Source organism: Sarcophilus harrisii, chromosome 3 (genome assembly GCF_902635505.1).
Source record: "Sarcophilus harrisii chromosome 3, mSarHar1.11, whole genome shotgun sequence".
Classification (NCBI taxonomy): Eukaryota; Metazoa; Chordata; class Mammalia; order Dasyuromorphia; family Dasyuridae; genus Sarcophilus; species Sarcophilus harrisii.
Genome location: NC_045428.1, coordinates 33,094,706 through 33,117,042, shown reverse-complemented (window position 1 = coordinate 33,117,042; position 22,337 = coordinate 33,094,706). Strand labels below are relative to the sequence as shown.

At 37.1% G+C, this 22,337-nt stretch overlaps 1 protein-coding gene and 1 pseudogene across 6 annotated transcripts in view; one reads left to right on the top strand and one right to left on the bottom strand.

Annotated features, from left to right (window-relative positions):
* Nucleotides 1-22,337, bottom strand: part of NAALADL2 (N-acetylated alpha-linked acidic dipeptidase like 2) — a 1,183,950-nt gene that overhangs the window by 641,193 nt on the left and 520,420 nt on the right. The window lies entirely within an intron of this gene.
* LOC116422205 lies at nt 4,322-11,612 on the top strand (annotated as a pseudogene).

Here is a 22,337-nt window from a genome sequence, read left to right as displayed (position 1 = left end):
GAATAAAATAAAACAGAGGGTAATATTAAGGTTTGATCATTTTCATTTCATGTCAAATTCTATCCAGGTCTTTTGTTGGTACAAGTAAAATTCTGAACTTACGTATACAAAAGAACTGGATGGAAGTGTTATTAATTTAAGAATTATTTCTTAATAAATTCTAGTCTACTCTATGCAAGGACTATGCCTAGTGCTATAAAAAAGAGAAAGAAATTAAATACCCATCTACAGATATCTCAGATTTTACCAAGGGACATAAAATGTATACACAGATAAAACATTTACCACTTGGTCATCAGAGAAGGCTTCCCACAGCTGCTATCATATATTGAGGCTCAAAGGAAGCTAGAGATGCTAAGAGGCAAAGGTGATGGTGTCCTAAGCAAAGCCTAAATATACAAAAGCAATGAAGTAGGAAGGTAATGTTCAGAGAATGGCAAGTAGGTCAGTTTATCTGGGATATAACATTTATTAAAGAAAATAATGTGAAATCAGGCTAAAAAGTTGAGTAGAAGGCAAACTGTGAAGAGTCTTACATACTAAGGAATGTGTATTTTAGGGACATCTTGAACATGAGAGTGACACAAGTCAGACTTATACGATAAAAAATTTATTTTATCACTTGTGTGGTGAGTGCATTTAAAAGTGAAGGAACTAGATGAAGAGAGACTGATTAGGAGATTATTACAATAAGCTAGGTGAAAGAGACAATTTGAAGTAGGATTATAAAAAAAGGCCATCAATTAATATTTGGCATTTGCAGAACACACCCCTACAAAGCAGCTGCTATCATTATCAGCATTATTTTATACTAGAAACTAAGACTAAATTATTGAACAAATTACTTGTCCAGAGTCAGTCAAATGGCTGAAGATTCCAAGAAAGAATGTGAAGTCAATTTGTCCTGACTCAAAAGTTTTTCTTGACATTGACAGATGGAGAGAGATACTGCAGAAATTTGGTAAAAGACTAATCAAAGTGGGAAAGGATGATTCCACATTTATAAACCTGACAATTTACTGAGATATTCCTCATTAATTCAGTAACTACTATACAGTACGGTAGATAGAATTTGGGGCCTGTAGTCAGAAAGACCAGAGTTCAAATTTGGCCTAAGATATGTGTGATCTTTGTGACATCTATGCATCCTTTCGCAAGGTATTTAACATTCATCTGCCCTCAGCCACAAAATAGGAATAACAGTATCATTTTCATCCCAGGATTGTTGTAAGAATGAGAAATATTTATAAAATATTGAGCCTAGTGCATTATGTTAACTACCCTTTCCCCCTTTACTTTATGATATTCCTAAGACATTAAAGATAAGACAAACACAGTTACTGATTATTTTTTTGTCAGATCCCATTTTCCTACAGTCTGACAGCCAATATGGCAACTATCTTCAGCAACCTTTTATTCCATCATCCATGGTTTGGTTCTTTCATTACTCATTTGCAATACCCACAAGAAGGCAGAAAAGAAGGACAAGAGAGTGAAACTCAACTCAAATTTTGTATCCACTGGCAATTTTAGTAATGCTTATTGGGGGAGGGAGGGAGTTGGAGAGAGAAGAGGGAAGAAATTTTCAATCAATATCTAAAATGGGATAATATTTACCTTAGTCTCCAGAGTCCTGCCCTGTGAACTGAAAGACCAGGGATTTACTATCCATGAGGATTGAAAATGGACATTAAGTTTTAGCTCTGGAACTGAACAAATTATTCTGTGTGAACATACTATTTAAGTCTTCACAGACATACAAATCCTCAATTTTAAATTCAAGTCAGTGAAGAACAAGAAGTCAATAGAGAGACTTCAGTATTGGTGAGATTTTTCACTATCCCATGAGAACTGTGGATCATACTTATTACCACAACCCAAGTGTGTTGCAATTTCTACAATGATGATATGGACGAAGGTACAAACAGAGAATTACATTAATCCAATCTGTATGCGACAAAGATATAAAAAACAATTTCCACATCCACAGGAGTCGTCCAGGACTTGATTCAAGCTACATTTCTGAAATAATAAAAAGCAGGTTTAATAGCATCTTTAGTAGATTTGTCAAAAGCTAGTGTGGGCTTGTAACGTTTCCAAACACTTTCATGGAAGTGGGAAATATTGTTCTAAAGTTTCATCAAGAAATTTTTAAGGAAGACTCCAATGATATAATTAAGCTTTGAACATTTACTTCCAATAAAATTAAATTACCATAGTATTTGGATCTCAGAGAATTCTTAAAGGTCTTCTAGTCCAATCCCCTGCATTTTAGAGGCACATAAAGAAAATGAAGTTTGCTCAAGATCACAGAGATACTAAATTTTATATCTACTACAGATTAATTAATCTAAAGGCAATAACGTACACATAAATATAAAATAGAGAAAATGCTACAGAATGCTATTTAAAAAGATGTAATATAAAATATAATACTATACTTATTTCAAAATTGAAGTACCACTACTGACAGATTCTAGTTAAGAATAAATAGCTTTTCCAAGAAACCAGTCACAAAGCAAATATGTGAGCTTGGCATTCTGAGTCCCATAAGCTATGGAGCATGGAGGTGGATAGAGTGGGCTGGGAGGGATAAGGCTCTAGAATGTTGATAGATTCTTAATAGAGGTTTTAGGGGGTAATATGAGTAAGAACTCTGAAAAATGAAAGGGTATAGAAGGCTTATGATTAGTAAAGTGGGAAGGGAGCTTCAACACCCATAAAATTATAAGCAATAATAATCAAACTTATAAGGCTTTCAGGTTTAAACTAGGCCTTACATATTCTCTCTTTCCTTTTCTAGCTCACAACAATCCTAGGAGGAAAATGCTATTATTATTCCCATTATCCAGATGAGGAAGCCGATAATTAGAGAAGTCAAATAAAATATCTAGCATCAGGCATTCAGGTTCAATTCAACCAACCTCTAACTGTAGCACTCTACAAACTACATCACGCTACCTAATTTATATCCAAGTAAGAACTGTAAGGTGGCAGTATACTCCCTGATTTTTTTCAGAAGTCTTGGGTAAAATAAGACAAGGCAATCTTTCGGTTTTCTCTCTTATAAACATTCATTAGTGTACTAGTCATAACTGAGATAAAACTATTAGTCTACTTTTGTTCATACTGATGAAGGTGACATGGTCAAAGTCATGAGTAATGACTCCCATCATTCTTCTTCCTCAACAACACAGACTGTATAACCAATATGTGACAAGTATTTTTATTTAAGTACCAGCCAGGCAAATATAATTCCTTCAAGCTTCTAGGAATAGCGGGCTGGCATAAAAGAGGCTTACAAGGTAGACAAGCACCACAGTTATAGATATAAAAGACATACCTATTATAGTCAGTCCCTGCCTTAAGAAGCTTATCTAACCAGTAGAAAGAACAAAAACATATATCAGGAAGACAGATGCTAAAACACGTGTATACATACATACATACATATATATATATATGTAAAATTGAATGTGAAACAATATTAATAGTCATAAAAAAACTGATAAAACTTAACAGCAATCGAATGAAAATAGATTTTACAAGTCTTTACAGAGTACCCATGCCTTGACTATGGTTTGGAAAACAGAAAATAATAGGAAAAAAAGAAGTTAATCCACATGAGAAAAAGAAAATCTTTTCTCTTTCCTTCTCTTCTTTCCTTGCTTTCTTTATTCTCTCATTCTGTCTCTCTGAGTCCGTCTCTCTATTTGTCTCTTTCTATCTTACTTTTTTTTCATAAGATAGAAGTAACATTATCAATATAGGAGTTAACTTGCTTGTCTGCTAATTAATTAAATGGGAATAAATATTTGTAAAGTGCTTGGAAGCTAGATGATGCTGAGGATGATGATGTTGGTGATACGTTGCTACTGCTAATGATCAAGATGAAATAAGAGAGTGGTTCAGTCAATAGGTATTTATAAAGCACCTACTATGATGATGATAACGATGGTGAAGATGGAATAGTTCAGTAGACAGGTATTTATAAAACACTTATGATGGTGATGGGGAAAACAATAATGATGGAGAGGATGGAAAAAAAGGTAGTGCATCAATAAGTATATAAAGCACCTACTATGATGATGATAACAGTGGTGAAGATGGAATAAGAGTAGTTCAGTAGATAAGTATTTATAAAGCACTTATGATGGTGATGGGGAAAATAATAATGATGGAGAGGATGGAAAAGAGAGTTGTGCATCAATAAGTATTTATAAAGCACCTACTATGATGATGATGATGGTGATGATGATGGTAATGACAACAGAATAAGGAGTTTATCAATAGGTACTTATAAAGCACCTACTATGAAGATGCTGGTAGTGATAATAATGATCAGAATTGAAAAGAGGGAAGTTCTTCAATAGGTATGGCTCAGACACTGTACTAAGCTTGTCCATACCATCAAAAATAACGAATTCTCCCTCCTCTCTCCAAGGAGCCAAGGAGTTTCCACTCGGGCCACTAGGAAGTAAGGAGATGGTTCTGAAGGATTTCCAGGGCCCACCACAAGCCTCGCTGTATCCGGCCTTCTGAGACACGCTTGTTGGGTGGGGAAGCAACACCAGACCCAGGCCTTTCAGGCTGTTGCCGTCAGAGCCCTGTCATGTGCACCATGGGGCCTGGTACTGTTTCCTCTGGTGGGAAAGGCGTGGCCACACTGGAAGCTGTTTGTGGTTTGTACCCTTGTGGTATCCCCACTCCCAGCATGTGGACAGTGGGCATCCTTCTCCCTCTGCCCCTCACCGCCCACCCCGGCTCAGGCCCCTTCCTGCTCCTTTCTGGCCCAGCCTCCACATTGGGTGGGGCAGTACTAAGGTGGCAGCCTCGGGCCTGTGCCCAGGGTTCCATCTCTGTTCTCACACAGATCTTGGATGCGACTCTAGGTTGTAGCAAGAGTGTAACGAACGGAACGGTCAGAATCCCTTGCCTATCCATGTGCAAATGACCACACTGACTGGGACACAGTAAGCTTTCCCACAGCGGCAGGACACCAATGCATGTCGCCCGGGCGAATGACTACGAGAAGTGGGCTCCGCCAAGTCCTGGTGCTGTCACACTAATGCTCTCATTACTGCCCAGGGTGCTTTTAAATCTGCTCCCGATGCCAGACCCGGGCATGTGGGTGGGTTACGATTGGCCAGATCAGCCAGGCTGTGATTGGCCAGCTTTTGAGGCACCTGCTCTAATGCTCAGTATCAATTCCATGGCCGGGGTGTGGCTGCATGCCAAGGTGGAAGGCTGCATTCTGTGCTGCCATTGGTTCTCCTTCCTCCTTAGGCCTGCGCAGTGGGGCATCCCTGGGCACTGAGGAGCTCTACGCGCCTGCGTGGTTACAGCACTGTCCATAGCCGTTGGCGGGAGTGGGTAGGGAGCCGACGGGCCGGAGGCTGGAGTGTTGCGGGAGCAGCTTCGGCTTAGCTTTAGTAGCCATGTCGCCCAAAGTTTCCAGGAAGAGTCGGCCCCCATCTCAGCCCGGGGCCCCAAAAGCCCAGTTCCAGGCCGGCCAGCGGCTGTTGTGCCTGCACGGCTCTCTGCTCTATGAAGCCAAGTGCATGCGGGTGGCCGAGGTGACGGCCGAGCCCGAGGCGGACGTGGAGGCTGGCTCGGTCATGTACCTGATCCACTACACTGGGTGGAACAAGAACTGGGACGAGTGGGTGCCTGAGAACCGCGTCCTCGAATACTCGGAGAAAAACCTGGTCCGGCAAAGCGAGCTGCTCCGGGCCCACCAGGAGCAGCAGGCCGGGACAAAGGCGCGAGGCGGACTCCGGGTGCGCAAGATCCCGGGGCCGGGCCTGCAGCAGAAAAATGGGGGGCGGGCTCGGAAGGAGCCCCAGGAGGTGGTGGGCAACACGGAGGGCAGCGGCTGTGTTGGCTGCCCCATAGAAGTTTCAGTGCCGCCTCGCCGCAGGCGGAGCGCCACGGACCCCACGGTGGAGAGTGAAGAGGCGGCCCGGAACCGGGTGGAGGTGAAGGTGGAGATCCCTGAGGAGTTGAAGCCGTGGCTTGTGGACGACTGGGACCTGGTCACCAAGCAGAACCAGCTCTTTGGGTTGCCCGCGCAGGTGCCGGTGGATGCCATCCTGGACCAGTATGCACGTGCCCGGGGCGAGAAGGCACTAGTGGCACCCGAGGTGTTGGCGGGCATCAAGGACTACTTCAACGTGATGCTGGGCACGCAGCTGCTGTACAAGTTCGAACGGCCGCAGTATGCGGAGGTGCTGGCCCACCACCCTGACGTCCCCATGTCCCGCATCTACGGCGCGCCGCACCTGCTGCGCCTCTTCGTGCGCATTGGCGGCATGCTGGCCTACACGCCCCTGGATGAGCGCAGCCTGGCCCTGCTGCTGGGCCACCTGCACGACTTCCTGGCCTACCTGGCCGACAACGCGCCCGCCCTCTTCAGTGCAGGAGACTACGGCGTGGCGCCCCCAGAGTACCATCGCAAGGCGGCCTAGGGAGCTACAGGCTACTCTAGCTGGAGGTGGAGTGGAGGGAGCGCTCATTCAGCCCCTTCTGGGGATCCCGGCCGCCACTGGGGATGACAGCAGCCGGTGGGTGGCCACAGTGGGTGATAGCATCCCCCCCCCCGGGGGGGGGAGAAAGAAGGGGAAAAGAGGAAGGGTGTTGATGGACAGGGGACAGGATAGCCGCAGGGGAGGGCGATAGCGATTGATAGTGACCACGGGATGCGGCGCCCCTTGTTTGGAGGCAGAGCGACTCGGATTGGGATGGTTCCAAAGTGACAAACTGCTCCAGTCGGCACAGAGAGCCAGAAGGTAGACAGGAGTTGGTCATTTGTACCCATTGGTACTCGTTATCAGCTGCTTACGGAAACTTGACTGTGCCATTCCGTGGGCATTTGTCTCTCTGCCTAGATTGTTGGAAATTTTGGGGTTTTGTTTTTAAACCTCCAGTTTAATGATACCCTTACTGTAATAAAAGAAATGCATTGTTGCGTTACTGCTTTTGTGGCAAAGCTGGGCTTTCCACAATTATCTTAAAAATCTTGGGTTCCTTAATTTTCATGGGGAAAATACTCAAAGTAAGTAGGAACTATAGAATAATAGGGTGGTGTTGGTCCTGATTTTCGAAAAGATAATCTTTCAATTTCATAGTTATTGATTTTCCTCATATTTGTTTCCTAGGATTAGTGTTTGATCTTCAGATATCTTGATTTTCTCACTCGGGGTAATCCTTGCACTTATGGAAATGGCAGCTACTTTCCGCCTCAGTAGATGGTTTTGATGAGTTACCCGACCAAATAAATCATCGACTTGTGGCCAAAATTCTGAATTCAGCGAATTTCACTTTTAATTCCTAATGAAGTAAAATAAGAGATTATTGATGGAATAGTTTCTGATAATTACAAGATGGGCTCATCAAGAGGATGTCAAGTCAAACTAACTACATTTCCATTTTGGACAGTTATTTTTATTGGTAAGATGAAAACAAAACAAAACAAAACATGGTTTAAACAAAGCATTTGCTTCAACTTCTCATGAGGCTTTTACTATTTGGCATGCTCATTTATATGTTTTCATAACTAATTCAATTATTATGTGATAGCTAGAGGGATATCTCTAAAAGAATGCCTTCAGGAAGCCACCCTCAACCCTTTTCAGCATTTTATAGCACCAATTTGGAAGAAGGCAGCATGCTTATCAAATTTGCAGGTTATGCAAAGTTAGGAGACAGAGCTGACTAAATGACAGATGCATGGTTAGAAAGATTTGGGGTTAGGATAATGAGCTAAATTATAATCAAACAGTTAAAGATGTAGAATCCTTAGTTCAATAACTAAATAAGGGGGAATTATTTAGGTAACATGTACATAAGAAAAGAGCTTTGGAGGGAACCGTAAGCTTCACCATGTTAATGTGATAGCTAAAATTATCCTAGTGACATTTTAGTCTGTGTTGTTAGAAATATAGCTTTCAGAACAAAGGAATTCATAGTCCTGCTTTTCTCCATCTTTCAGTGCTAGTGTCCTGATCTAAGTATCATATTTTAGGAAGGATATTGAGCTAATAAAGCACAACCAAAAGAGTGGCAACAGAATCTGAAACCTTGGTATGTGGCCATTCAGTTGTTGTTGTTGTTGTTGTTGTTGTTGTTGTTGTTTTTAAGACATTGGGGATGTTTAAACAGAAGAGAAGACTAGATTTTTTTTTTTAAAGAAGAATAGGTTTTAAGGGAGGGAGGGGAACAGAACATACTGGCAGAATGATAGCAATTTTCTAGTAGAAATGGAGACAACGTGTGGAAGTTTCAGAGTAACTAAATTCAGTTTGTTGGGGAAAAAAACAGGTTGGATAAGAGTAGAATGGAATAGCTTGAGAAGCAATGAGTTCAGGAGCCATACTAGATCCTTATCAATATGAATTGAACTAACTGATTTTTGACATTTCTTCCAGTTTAAGCTAGCACGGATTTTTCAAGGAATATTTGCAGCATTCAGCTTAGATTAGAGTTCATAAGTCTATGTCCCTTCCTAAGCTCCAAGTTGTTTGAAACTTGCTTGAATCTTAAATCCAGCATGGAGTGTGGTCTTCAGAATTGACTCTTATTTGTAACAATTATCCCGGTTTATATCCTTTTGAAATTATTGGTAATTTCTTAAGCATGAAGAAGTCATCACCGACAACTTGTTTCTCTGTAGAACATCTTTTGTGAGGTAGAAGTTTACATCCTACCTAAACTTTACCTACTATAAAGGTAAAAACTTTTTTAGTTTGATTCTTTGTAGAGACATAAAAAAACTTTATCACCATTGTCTCAAAAATTACCTTTCATATCCTTTTTTCTCCAGGAATACATTACATACATTGAAAAAATTTCTTTATAAATGTGTTCTTCAAACTTCTTTTCACTTTGATTATTCCCCTTTGGTTGCTCTTTAAAAAGAAAATGAAAAAAAATCTTTCAGATATAAAGTGCCAGTTTGGTAAAAATCAAATTAGAAGTTCATAGTTATTTATTTTCCTAGTACATATGTTAGTATTTGAGCTTCAGATATTTTGATTTTGTCACTCAGGGTGATCCTTGCATTTATAAAAATTGCAACCCACTTTCTGCTTCAGGAAATGATTTTGATGAGTTATCTGACCAAGTAAATCCTCAACTTGTGGCCAAAATTCTGAATTCACTCTGATGTAATAGGACAGGGAGTTCTTGCCCACATGTGAGAAAACCATCCAGCTTGGTGAGATTTATCATATCTGGTGCTTCATTACCAGCAAATCACAGTGTTTCATATTTGGAAGTGACTTAGTGGCCAATCAGTCCAACCTGCATCCCAGAAAAGATGCCCATGACAAAAGAATAGGTGGTCGTTCAATGCAGCAGGTAATGCACTGTCATTTCAGGCAAAACATCCCACTGCCTCATTGCAGCTTCCATCCTTTGTCTCAAAGGGACAACCTCTGACAATTCAGGTTCATCACAATACCATGAGGCATCAGATATGTTTACTATCACTAAAAAATTGACAATGCCTTCAGTATCTTTATGTGCATTGAAGCCAAGTAATGAGAAACTGTATAGCTTGTCGATGGTTTGTTCTTAAGACAGTACTGGCTCAGCCATTCTATAAGCTATCAGAGCACATCCTTAAAATGTGAAAAAGTAGTACATTCATCAGTGGTCAAAGTGTGACTTGAGGATATCTCTCCAAGATGCTTTCAGAGAGTCTGTGTGTTCAAAACTTGTTGCATAATATTATTTTCTTACAAAATATGTATCTCTTTTCCCATCTACACATCTTTATGAATACAAATTTTCTTAGTGCACTGCGAACAAAACACAATAGATTGAATGAAGAATCAGATAAGAGATTTAGCTCTCTTCATTTAGGTCAGACATTAAAAGATTTAGAAACATGTAAAATTGCCACTACTCACTTTAAAATATATATAAATATATATATATATATATACACACAAATGTGTTTATAGTATATGCAGTTACTTTTCATTAAGACATTATGATAAACATGTAATGGATGTATTATATTTTTAGATAAATCACTTTTTTTTATATTAGCAGCTTTAATTTCCTATGTGGCAAACATCAAAAAATATAACTCACATATAAGCTTTTAAGCTTAATGGGGAGTTGTATTCAGTAATTTTTAAGGGTTAGACCTCCTGAGATCCAAAAGTTTGGAAATTACTGCTCTAGATGAATTATTACTAAAAGAATTGTAAATAGAAATCTGGCACAGTGGAAGAAAACTTCCATGGTGTCTAAAGGAGATAACCACAGCCATACTCTGCTTTATCAAATCTTTTGAGCCACATTAAGAATTAAGAACACATTGTAGTCTCAGTGTTTTCTTTCAAAGAGCCAAGCTCTCCGAAACAGCCATTCCTTTCTTTAAGGAGTTTGCACCACGGATGTCATTTTATATGAAGTGAAAACTGATTTCACTGGAACTAGAACTCCTTGTTCCAAAAGAGATCATAAGTCCTCCTCAGTGGCTTCTCATTTTGTGTGATTCACAGGTATGTCTTCCCATAAATCCTTCACCGAAGATTCATCCAAGGAACTCAAGGTCTTCCTTTGATTTCATTTTTGATCCCAAGAGTATCATTATACAACTGAGGCTGTCTCTCTCTTTTACCTTAACATTTTCTGTTGCTACAAAACCAGCCCATCCCCCCTTTCTTTCCATACGTGTCTACAATGATGTCTTTTATTTCCCTTGTCATGAGCAAGTAATCACTAGCAATATACCAGAACCTATTGATGCTCACAATGCGTCTTTCCCTTGTCCTTTAGATGACTTATAATTTTAAATCTTCTAGGAAATAAAGTTTCCAGGATTCACCGCTATCATCGCCAGGACAACGTTAGTGGTAAAAGCATGGGCCCTTGCAGCAGTGAACGGTTCGGGGCCAGTGAAAAACATTAGACAGGTTTCCAATATTAATCTAGTCTCCGTTATTCTATAGAATAGTCTTCAGTTCTTTGTGGGTCAGACTTTTTGTCCATGTGACTAATCTCCATTGATACATTATATATCCTTGACAACTTAACAAACTTCAAGAGTTGTGAGAGCCAAGAATTCATCAACTTGTTGAACCCCTCTCTAAGGCTAATCCTTAGACAAGTATGTAGTCAGTCCCTAGGCTTACATTCAAAGTTTGTGTGTATATAGGTGTGTGTATGTGTATATATGTGTACACATACAAACACAAGCATATAAAAGCATGTCCATGAAACCTGACTCTGTTATTTTGTTTTTTTGTCCATAATATGTATGTATGGATAGATATGTATATTGATCTAGACTTGTGATTCTATCAGTTTGGGAATTCTCTCAACCAATAAAGTCAAATTATTCATGTATAATTACAGGGTTAGAGAGCTTCTTGGAACACTGGAATGCTGAGTAGTCTGTTTTCACAATTAGTAGGGATGAAAGGGAGCACATGAATCCACATCTTCTGGACTTTTACTCAGATCAGCTATCTATCCTATTCTAGATGATACATTTTCCACACACTTAGTCTTTCCAGGGCTTAACTGTCATGGATTTCAAGGCAACACTGTATCCTAAGGACTGAATGCTATTTAATACAATGTCATCTGCAAGTTAGTATATTTAGAAAAAAACTTGCCATCAATAGAGAATCCTACTTTTGTAGAGACTTGGTGCAAGACATCTTCCATGACAATGATGAACACCTCAAGTAAGAGTGTCTCCCTGATTTACATCTCATTTGGATGTCAATACTCAGTAGAGCGTTAAGCAGAGTTATGTCCCTGCATCTGTCACAGAATCTTGTATAAGTTTAATGTTGGTATGGCAGATAACAGTTAACAAGTGCATTCAAGATTTCAAAGCTCTAAAGTAATAGAATCTACAAATGGTTGTTCCAACCTTGATGCTAATAAAAAATATCACACCATATTTTTCTTTAAAGCAAAATTTGTTTCATTTTTTTTTACCTGTCATCCTTTATATGCATTATCTTCCCCAACTTGGAATATGAGTTTTTTTGATAATTTTATTTAATTGAGCTATTTATATCCCTAGCACTGAGCATCATGCTTTTATGGAAAAGACTTAATAAATGCTTAATACATTCCACTGAATCTAAAATTGCTTTTGGGGATTGTCTGCCTTATTTGGATCTCCCTTTTTACTTCTTTACAGGCTCAATTCCCCCTCTTTTCACTTTTGGGGGAATTCTGTCACTCCACTTCTGCCATCTTCTATGTGTGAAAAATGAACTTGAATAGACCTCTATTGCTCTTGTCTACTATTTCATTCTATTTGGCCAAGAGACTAAGCACTGTTTGGGTCTAAGGAATTTCCAAGTTCTTTTGGCTCACTTGTGAAATCTGAATCTTTAAGAAAAGCTTATAACTATCAATGTCTAATTTTGTCTATTGGAGCCACTTCAATCACACTCGGCATCTTAGTTTCACTGTTCTATTTTGGTTCCAATCCGACCTTTGCCCTAATCATATGATGATCAGATTATACAATATTAGCTGATTTCTAAATGATTACTGTTAGGCATTAGTCATATCCTATAGTTTCAGGCATAGTCCTTAAAAGCAAGCAAACAAATAATAGTAATTTTAAAAAATCTTGTTTTTGTATTATACATGAAAATGACTGAAGATTGATTAATAAATATGACAGTAGAATATAAATCATAGCAACTTGTATTGAATTTAATTCCAGATATTTCCCTTCCCAAACTGCAAAAAACAAAACACAAAACTGTCTGAGTGGGAGCCTAGCTAAATAAATATGACTAGAAACTGACCATAAAAATAATGAATTATTTGGTCCTGTTGACACATTCGGAGTCTTATGTTGTTCTCATTGTTGTTCATGATAATAAAATCACTATAGAAAAGGGGATAAAGAGTGAATTTTGAAAAATGTTTACAAATATTTAACTACTAGTTCTCAAAATATGTATTCCTTATCCCAAATTATATACCTAAATTCTAAGAGAAACACCCTCAGAAGTGAGGATGCCAAAAAAATGATCTATTTTAAATGAACAACAAAAATCATCCATTAAGGCCTGCCCCAGTGACAATTTTTGTCTAGTGAAGGGAGTGCTTATGCTAACAAAATGATGGCATTTTTAAGAGTGCTTAACCCAGGTCTAGTTAACTTTTTAAAAAAAATATATATGGACAATTTCAATATAACAGTTTTTCTTTGTAATGTTTTTATTTTATGCATTTAAAAATATTATTCTGAGAAGGGGCCATAGGAATCATCAGACTACCAGAGGGGTACATCTCACACACACACACACACACACACACACAGGATTGTTAACCTCTGCTTCAAGTTAAAGTTATTTCAAAACAAAGATTATCACAGCACTACCAAACAATGCAAACTGTAATATCCCAGAATAATCAAAGCATGACCAAAGCTATTTACCAGCAGATATGCTAAGGACAGGCATTCATCTCAGCTCCAATAGTCTTGGACAAGTTAAAATAGTTTCCTAATTACTCAGTTCACGGAAAAAGTCAGGTATTAACTCAGAATTGATCACATCCATAGCATGAATTGGAGACCTGTCCATAGAACCGACTAATGTTGAAGAAAGAAAAGTACAGAAGTCATCTCATGCATAAAGGAGTTCACTGAATCCATGAGAATAACTGAACTGAATATTTTACAATGATGATCAACTGTACTGTGATTGAAGAAGAGCAGTTATGTTCATACAAGGCCCTGATGTTGACAAAGAAAGCTAAAGGATTAAGATAAAACATTTCAATAAATTGCAAAGGAGTACCTAAAATGTGCTAATTATTATTAATAGTGATAGTTAGCATCGGTATAGTATTTTGCAAAGTATTTTTTTAAAGATGTTATCTTGTTTGAGCCAACAACAATCCTGTAAGAAAGTTATTCTCCTGTAAGGAGAAAAATAAGGTTGAGGGATTTTCCCAGTGTCCCATTGAAGGTAGGAATCCAATTCACATCTTCTGGACACCAAGTCCAGTATCACATGGCTGCTTCATTATTAAGAATATCTTTTTAAAAAAAGCTGAAGTATGTTTATCACAAATAATAAACTTGCCAGATCCACCTTTGAAGAAATAAAGGTACAAAAAACAAAAAAAAAAAAGAAGAGAGAGCTAGTTTAGTCCCCAAAATTGACAGAAATAAAGGACCACATCAAGATCAATTGAAATAATATACTTAACACATTAAAAACCCTGAAAGGGTTATATAAATAGTAATAATAGTAGTATTACTGAGGAGGACAAAAGATCAAGGCCTACATAAAAGTGCTGTTTTTCATTACTACACCATTAAAGATTTTTGTAGCTCTTTACTTGTCAGTGCATTTGATCCTCACAATGACCCTGTGAAATAGGTTGTGCAGATAGGTATTCTGACATCTATTCTATAGATGAGGTTACTAAGATTCAAAAAGTAGAGGTTAATTATTTATCAAAGGCACATAGCTAGGAAGAGGCAGAGCTCAGATGTTCAACAGATCCTAAATTCATGACTCTTCCAGCTATCCCACAATCAGACAGAAGCATTGTGAGCTTATCCTAAGGATAGCTTTACAAATAGGCAAGATAGGCAGCTGCCTGCAGAGTATGATTTCAGGAATGCTGAAAAACCCTCCGACCCTAAAATAGCTCCCCAGCTGGCTCTGCCAAAGCCTACGACTGCCATATTTGTCATTGCTTTGGGCAAAAGCACGGGTCCTTGTTAAAATGCAAACAGCTTTTGGAGCAGTCAGGCAAACAGACACTTGTTTCAGCTCAAGTTGGCTGATCAAACCAACTCATCCATCACCTAATGTAAGATACTCATGTCTAAGATTTCCTCCCATCATTCACTATTTATCTTGTTAGGTGTGTAGTTGTTTGCATGTTGGTTCCCCAGTTTGAATGTGAGCTCCTTAAGAGCAGGAACTGTGTATTTGTACTTCTCTATATGCCTGGAGCTTAGCCCATTATTTGGCACATAGTAAACACTTAATGCATTATTATAGATTAACTCCAATTTCACAGACTCTCCTTAGATTATCTCTAGACCTAACTTAAAAGAACAGTTAACAGGGATGTAGACAATCCTATGGATATAGCACTGCATCCAGGGCCATATCCAGTCGACCTGATCTACATCTTGCCACTGGACCCAGATGTCTCTGGAGGAGAAAGTGAGCAGCTGACTGCTCCCCCACTTCAATCCACTTGCATGTCATGTATCACTTCCCTGATGGTACCCTTGAGGACAAATTGTAGACACAAGCACGGAACGCAAACTCTCTCTCCTTGGATTAAATCTTTTCCCAGAGTACCTTTCCATAGCCAAATCTCACCCTACACTCCATAATGCACATGACTTCATCTTCTCTCACACTCCATATATCCAATCTATCTTGTCAATTCTACCTCCATCATAACTCCTATCCATCTTAATCTCTCCTCTCTTATTCAGGCTTTCATCTCCTCTTCTTTGAGCTATTTTAAGTCTCCTAAGTGGTATCCCTGCTTTCAATCTCATCCTATCAAACCCATCATCTCTATAACTGCCAAACTGACAGTTCTAAAATGCAGGTCTTACCATGTCATGCTCCTGTTTAGGATACTGTGATGTCTCCCACTTATCTCTAGAATTAAATAAAAGCTCTTCTGTTTAACTTTAAAGACTTTCACTATCTGCAACTAACCACCTTTGTAGGCTTATTTCATATCACACACACACACACACACAATCCTTGTCAAATAATTTTGCCAGCTCCCCAAACATGACCAAGTCAGTCCCCTTATATGTCTTTGTAAAGGCTGTCCCTTAGGTTGGATGGCACTATCTCCTCACCACTACCTCTTAAAATTCATATTTCCCCCCAAAGCTTTATCATATTACTGCTTCCTAAAATGAGTTTTTCTTCTTCATGTCCCTTCTTTTAAGGGCTTTCTTCCTACAAATATATATATATATTCCTGGTTATTGGGTTATTGAGATACCCTACTTCCTAAGTAGAATAAATAAAAGCTTCTTAAAGTTAGATGCCATTTGTTTTAAGTATCTCCAGAATCTATGATGATGTCCTTCAACAGCAGGAGTTCAAGAAAGATGTGTTTATTGAAAAGAAAAAGGGTATGTAATGGATTTTAATTGTAGTAAGGGAGATTTAGGTTAGCTTTAAGGACAAGACAAGTAGCTATAATGATACAGAAGATCACAGTTTCAAAGTAGAATCGGTTAAGTTTCATCCCTAAGCTTACTGGGGATAGTATAAGCACATAATTTCAGACATAATATAAATGATTAATAGGCTTATGAATAACAAAGCTATCCTTTCTTACATTCCAACAAGAAAATGCACATATCAATATAAGTGTATAGAAAATATATAGATAGGAGACACAAAATAGTTTGGTGAGGGGATTCACTAGAAGCTCAGGTGATAAGGAAAGGACTCAGGTGATAAGGGAAGAAGACAATATTAAACTTAGAAAGGAGGGAAGGCATTTCAAGAAGTAATATTCAGGAATAGGACATGGGGAAAAGTCCATGTAATGATTAGGAGACAGGAGTTGGATGGCTAGGTAAGGAGCAGTCTGGAATGGCTGAGAGTATATGAAAAGAACAAATGTACAGTAAGCCCAAGAAGGTCAGCTGTGACCAAATTGCAAAGGCATTAAATGTGAAACAGGATCTTGTATTTTTTAGAAGCAACAGTGTGCCACTGATGTTTAATAAGAAGAGGAGTGGTCAGATCTGTGCATTAGGAAAATAATTTTGCTTTTCAGGCAATAGAATGAAGAGAAGGATTTACAGGAAGAGTAATTAAAAATCTATAGCAATAGTACAGACAAGAGTTGATTGGGGGGGGGGGGGATAGATGGCAAAGTAAATGGAACACTGGCCCAGCAGTCAGGAGGACATGAATTCAAATCCATCCTCAGACCCGAGCTTGTCACTTAAACCCAATTGCCTCACTAAAAATAAATGAATGAATGAATGACTAAATAAATAATTGATGAGGGCCTGACATAAAGTAGTGGCTCTGCATATACAGAGAAATAGATAAATTCAAAAGAATTACATAGCAAGTAATTTGATGATGGCCAGTGAGGAAAACAAGAAGTCATTTATGACTCTGAGGTGTGAAATATGGTTAACTGGAAAGAAGGTCCTGTCTTTGACAGACACAGGCAGTTCAGTAACAGCATCATGAAAGCAGGGAATTGTAGCACACAGTAATAAACACTTAAGGAATTCTTATTTACGGACATGTTCCCTTTTAGGGGAAAACAAACAATCATCAAATTGCTCTGCCTGAGAGCACAGATACATAGCAATACACTGATAAATTAAGAATTAACTAGTTCACATAGGTTAAGTTATTGCTTTTTTAAATGAAGGAGCTATTTCTAGCTTATAGTCTTTCACATAATTATTTACTTCAAAATCCCGGGTCCCTCTTGGAAACCATACAATCTAATCTAACAAGCATTTATTAAATATCTTCTATATATGAAGAGATTCTGAAATTATAAAGATAAAACAAGAAAACAGTTCTTAGCCTTGGGGCCTTATATTCTAGTAGAGAGGAGACACTACATGAATATGACTAAGTAGATACTTGTTTATTTAAGGAGGAGAAGAGCTGTATCAACTAGGTAGATCAGAAAAGGCTTTCTGTGGGAAGCAGCATATCAAAGAGGCTTTAAATGAAGACAATATTTTAATAGGGCAGTTGAAGAAAAGTGCCTTCCAGACACAGAGGACAATAAAGGAATGGAAACCAGGAATAGATTGTTGAGTTAAGGGAACAACAGATACAACACTGTGGCTGGAAGTTATTTTGCATCAAAGGGAATAATATAGAATTAACCTGGAAAATGTCATCTGAGACAGTTTTAGAATCAGGCTGTGGGGATGGGATTTTTATCTTAGAGACAATAGCGAGCCACCAAAACTTGAGCAACAGGGGCATGACATGGTCATATCTGTACTGTAGGAAGACTGTTTTGGCAAATGTCAGAAGGATGGATTTGAGAACTGTCCAAAGTAAAGATGTCATACTGGATGTCAGTGATGAGATATTATCAGCTTTCATTGTTTCTAATGCTATCAAGAGATATATTTAGATAAGAAATTAAATACAACTTATTGTGTATCTAATTTATATTTTAATGTATTTAACATCTACTGGTCATCCTGCCATCTGGGGGAGGGGGTGGAGGGATAAGAGGTGAAAAATTGGAACAAGAGGTTTGGCAAGTGTTAATGCTGTAAAGTTACCCATGCATATAACCTGTAAATAAAAGGCTATTAAATAAAAAAAAAAGGAAAGAAATTAAATACACAGCTACCATGGAGTGAACAAAACATAGTTAATACCTCACAACAATACAATATAGTAATGCTTACCTGATTCAGGTAATGAACATTTCTGTATCAAGGCCAAAAACATTAATAATAACAACTTTTGTTTGTAAAGCTTGCTGAAAAATCTTGTCTGAAGATTTGGCAAAGAGAAGCTTTTTTTTTTTTCATTTAAAACACATTAAATGTTTTTCTCAGCTAACCCCATCAGTACATTGAGGAGAATTAAAAAAAAAAAAAAAGAAAGAAATGGAACAAAAGCTTCTAATAAATATGCATTCTATGCAGTCATACAAAGCAAATTCCCAAATAGATCTTTTTATATCTATATAAATATAATATATATATATATATATATCATGCAATGCATATATATGTATATATAGAAAGAAAACCAGAGAGAGTCAGAAAGACAGAGAGATAAAGAGACAGAGACAAACAGAGAGAGAGACAGAGAGACAGACACAGACATTTGGGAATTTGTTATGCATAATTACATATATATTAAATATGTGTGTATGTGTCTATTTGCAATTTGCATCATTTCTCTGTTAAGTGTTGGATATTCTTCATCATGACTCTTCTGAAACTGGCATGTCATTTTTAAATCCTTGAAAGTACGTCTTTAGAATGTGCTATTGTAAACATTGTTCTCCTGTTCTTCTCACTTTTGGATCAGTTCATACACGTATTAAAAAAAATATTTATTGATTGCCATAGTAGATGTTCAATAATTTGACCTTGATGAACAAGAAAAGAATGCATTTTGCTGTGATAGGGGTGGATATATTACAAATCACATGGTTGATAAGGTTTAGTAAATATTTCCTTTATGTTAATATATTTGAAAGTTATATATTGATGGGACCTGAGTAACAAAGTCATATTTAATGGATACATATTAATTAGATATCTACTAAGTGCAAAATTCTTTGATAGGTCCTAAGGAATAAATAAGACAAGCTCTTTCATTCAAGAGCACAAGAATATAAAATGGAAGACGAGACTTAACAACTTAAGTAACTATTAAGTTGGAAGTCAACTATTTGGCCTTGGTCTTAGCACAACTCATCAACTGAGAGGAGAATCAAGAGATGGCCTTGAAATCAGAAAGACTAAACTTCAACATGTACCAGCTGTGTGATTCTGAGTAAGTATCCAAGGCAACTCTCTAAGTCTAAGTATAGTCAGTACAAGTGCTGATCAGCACAGAAAGAGTGAATGAATTCTATATACCAATGAAACCATGGATCCGATTATGCTCCCACCCCTACAAAGAAAAATAAATAAATCAAACAAAAATAACTAAGGAACTGAGCTATCTGAATTTCATAGTTACTGTCATATTCTGATGACTAATACCCACTGTACCTCTGATTCCATTCGAGAAAAAAAAAAGATCCCAAATCAGAGAATAGTACTTGTTAGATCAACCTATAGAATTTTCAAACTGAATTCATCCTCCTTCCCTCCTGACACCCCCATTTTGAAGGTTAGGTTGTGTTCCACAGGATTCTGGGGAGAGCAGAGGTCTGAGAACATCTTGATCAGGATTTAATGTAAAGCAACTTTATTTCACACTGGATTATAAAACTAAACTTATTGGCCATCAAAATAAGAGCAAAGAAATTATTTATAACCTTAACTTTTCTAACTAATAAAACTATATCCCTAGGGAGATACTGTCAGCAAGAAAAGATATGTACAGTGATGTTAGTAAAAGCATTATTTATCTACAAAAGTCAAAAAATAAAATATGCCCAATGATTAGGGGAATGGCTGAACAAATGATATTATAATAATGTAAAGGGCTAATTTAAAAGATTCCATTTACATATCATATAATTTTCCCCTTGTATTCCCCTTCTCATGCTCTCCAAAAATTGACACATGACAATTTTTGAGAGGAAAGAGGAAAAAAAATCAGCAAATTCTTTACATTTAAAAAGAATCTTATTTTATTCAGTAGTCTATAACCCTGTACCTGACATTTATACAATGAAATTGGGGAAATGTGTCTACTCGTGTTTTTTTGGGGGGGTCTGAGTTTATTCTTTGTAAAGTTTTTATTGTTTTTAGGTTGTACTACCCATTTCCATTTTGAAAGTCATATGGTATATTTTCCTGGACCTGATTACTTCACTTGGCATCAATTTATTTATGTGTTCCCATGATTCTACAAATTTATCATGTTTATCATTTTTACAGAACAATAATGTTCTGTTACATTGATTTACCACAATTTATTTAGCCATTCCCAAGCTGAGAACAACTATTTTGCTTGTATTTTTTTTTCTACCAGAGAAAGTTTCCCTATAAATGCTTGGTATATATGAAACCTTTCTTTTTGTCAAGGATTTCCTTGAAGTTTATGCCTAAAGTTAGAATTCACATGTCAAAAAGCCTGAACATTTTAAGCACCTTACCCAATTGACACATTTGTAAATTGCTTTCCAAATTAGTTATATTATACAACTCCACTAACATTGTCAAGTGGTGAGTCTACTCTTTGAAAATCACTTCTTAGCATTTATTATTCCTTTAGTCATCCTTGCCATTTTGCTGGTTGTGAGATGAAACCCAATCTTTAGTTTGCATTTCTCTTCTTATTAATAATTTAGGACATTATCTCATAAGACTTTTAGGAGATTGAATTTCTTCTTTTGAGAGCTGCAGACTCATATATTTTGTATATTTCGATTAACAATCTATATATTTTGAATGCCAAACTTTTATCTAAGAAATTTGACTCAAAGATTATTTTCCTCAATGGATCACTTCCCTTCTTATTCTAGAGGCAATAATTTTGTTTTTTTCTAAAGCTTTTCAATTCCATATAATGAATTAAATCCTTTGTAATTATTTCCATCTTTGGCTGAATAATAATTCATCTTTGATAAATGCAATTTAAAAACATAGGAATGCCACCTCACAACTATCAGATTAACTAATATGACAGAAAAGGAAAATGACAAATGTTGGACAGAATGAAAACTGGGGCACTGATACAGTATTGGTGGAGTTGTGAATTAGTCCAGCCTTTAAAGGACAATTTGGAACTAAACTCAAAGGGCTATAAAACTGCATAACCTTTGATCCAGCATTGCTACCATATCCTATACAGATCAAAGAAAAGGGAAAAAAGGATCTATTCATACCAAAAAGTGCATATATACATATATATATATATACACACATGTATGTATGTACATATATATATATGTGTGTGTATGTGTATATATATACATATATATATATATATATATATATATATATATATAATCTTTATGTAGTGGCAAAAAATTAGAAATTATCAACTAGGGAACAGATAGACAAGACATGGCATATGATTGTGATAAAATGTTACCTCCCTATAAGAAATGACAAATAGGATGGCTTCAGAAAAACTTGGGAAAATTTATATGTACCAATGCAAAGCAAAGTGAACAGAGCCAGGAGACCTTTCTACATAGTAACAACAACACTGTACCATGATCAGCTGTAGCTGTCAGAAGATCAATACAATGATCCAAAATAATTCTGAAGGACTTGTGATAAAAAATGATATCTACCTCCAGAGAAATAGTCAATGAAGTCTAAATGAAAGTTAAAGAATAAGACAAACAACAATAAAACCATTTTCTTTTTCTTTTGTTTTTTGAGGGTAGGTGGATCTGTATTATTTTTATAATATAATATTTTATAATATAATATAATGTAATTTATATTATAATATAATATGGAAATATGCTTTGTATGACTGCATATGTATTGTCTACATCAAAGAGATTGTCTTCTCAAGGAAGAAGTAGGAGAGAGATGGAGGGAATTTAGAAAAATTAGAAAAACATGTTTTTGACATGTAATTCAAAAAATATATATAAATTCTTTAAAATTATCTCCTGGCTTTGAAATTGTCTCTCTTCTAATAGTCGGATCATATATCCATTTTGGTTTTAACATGAGATGT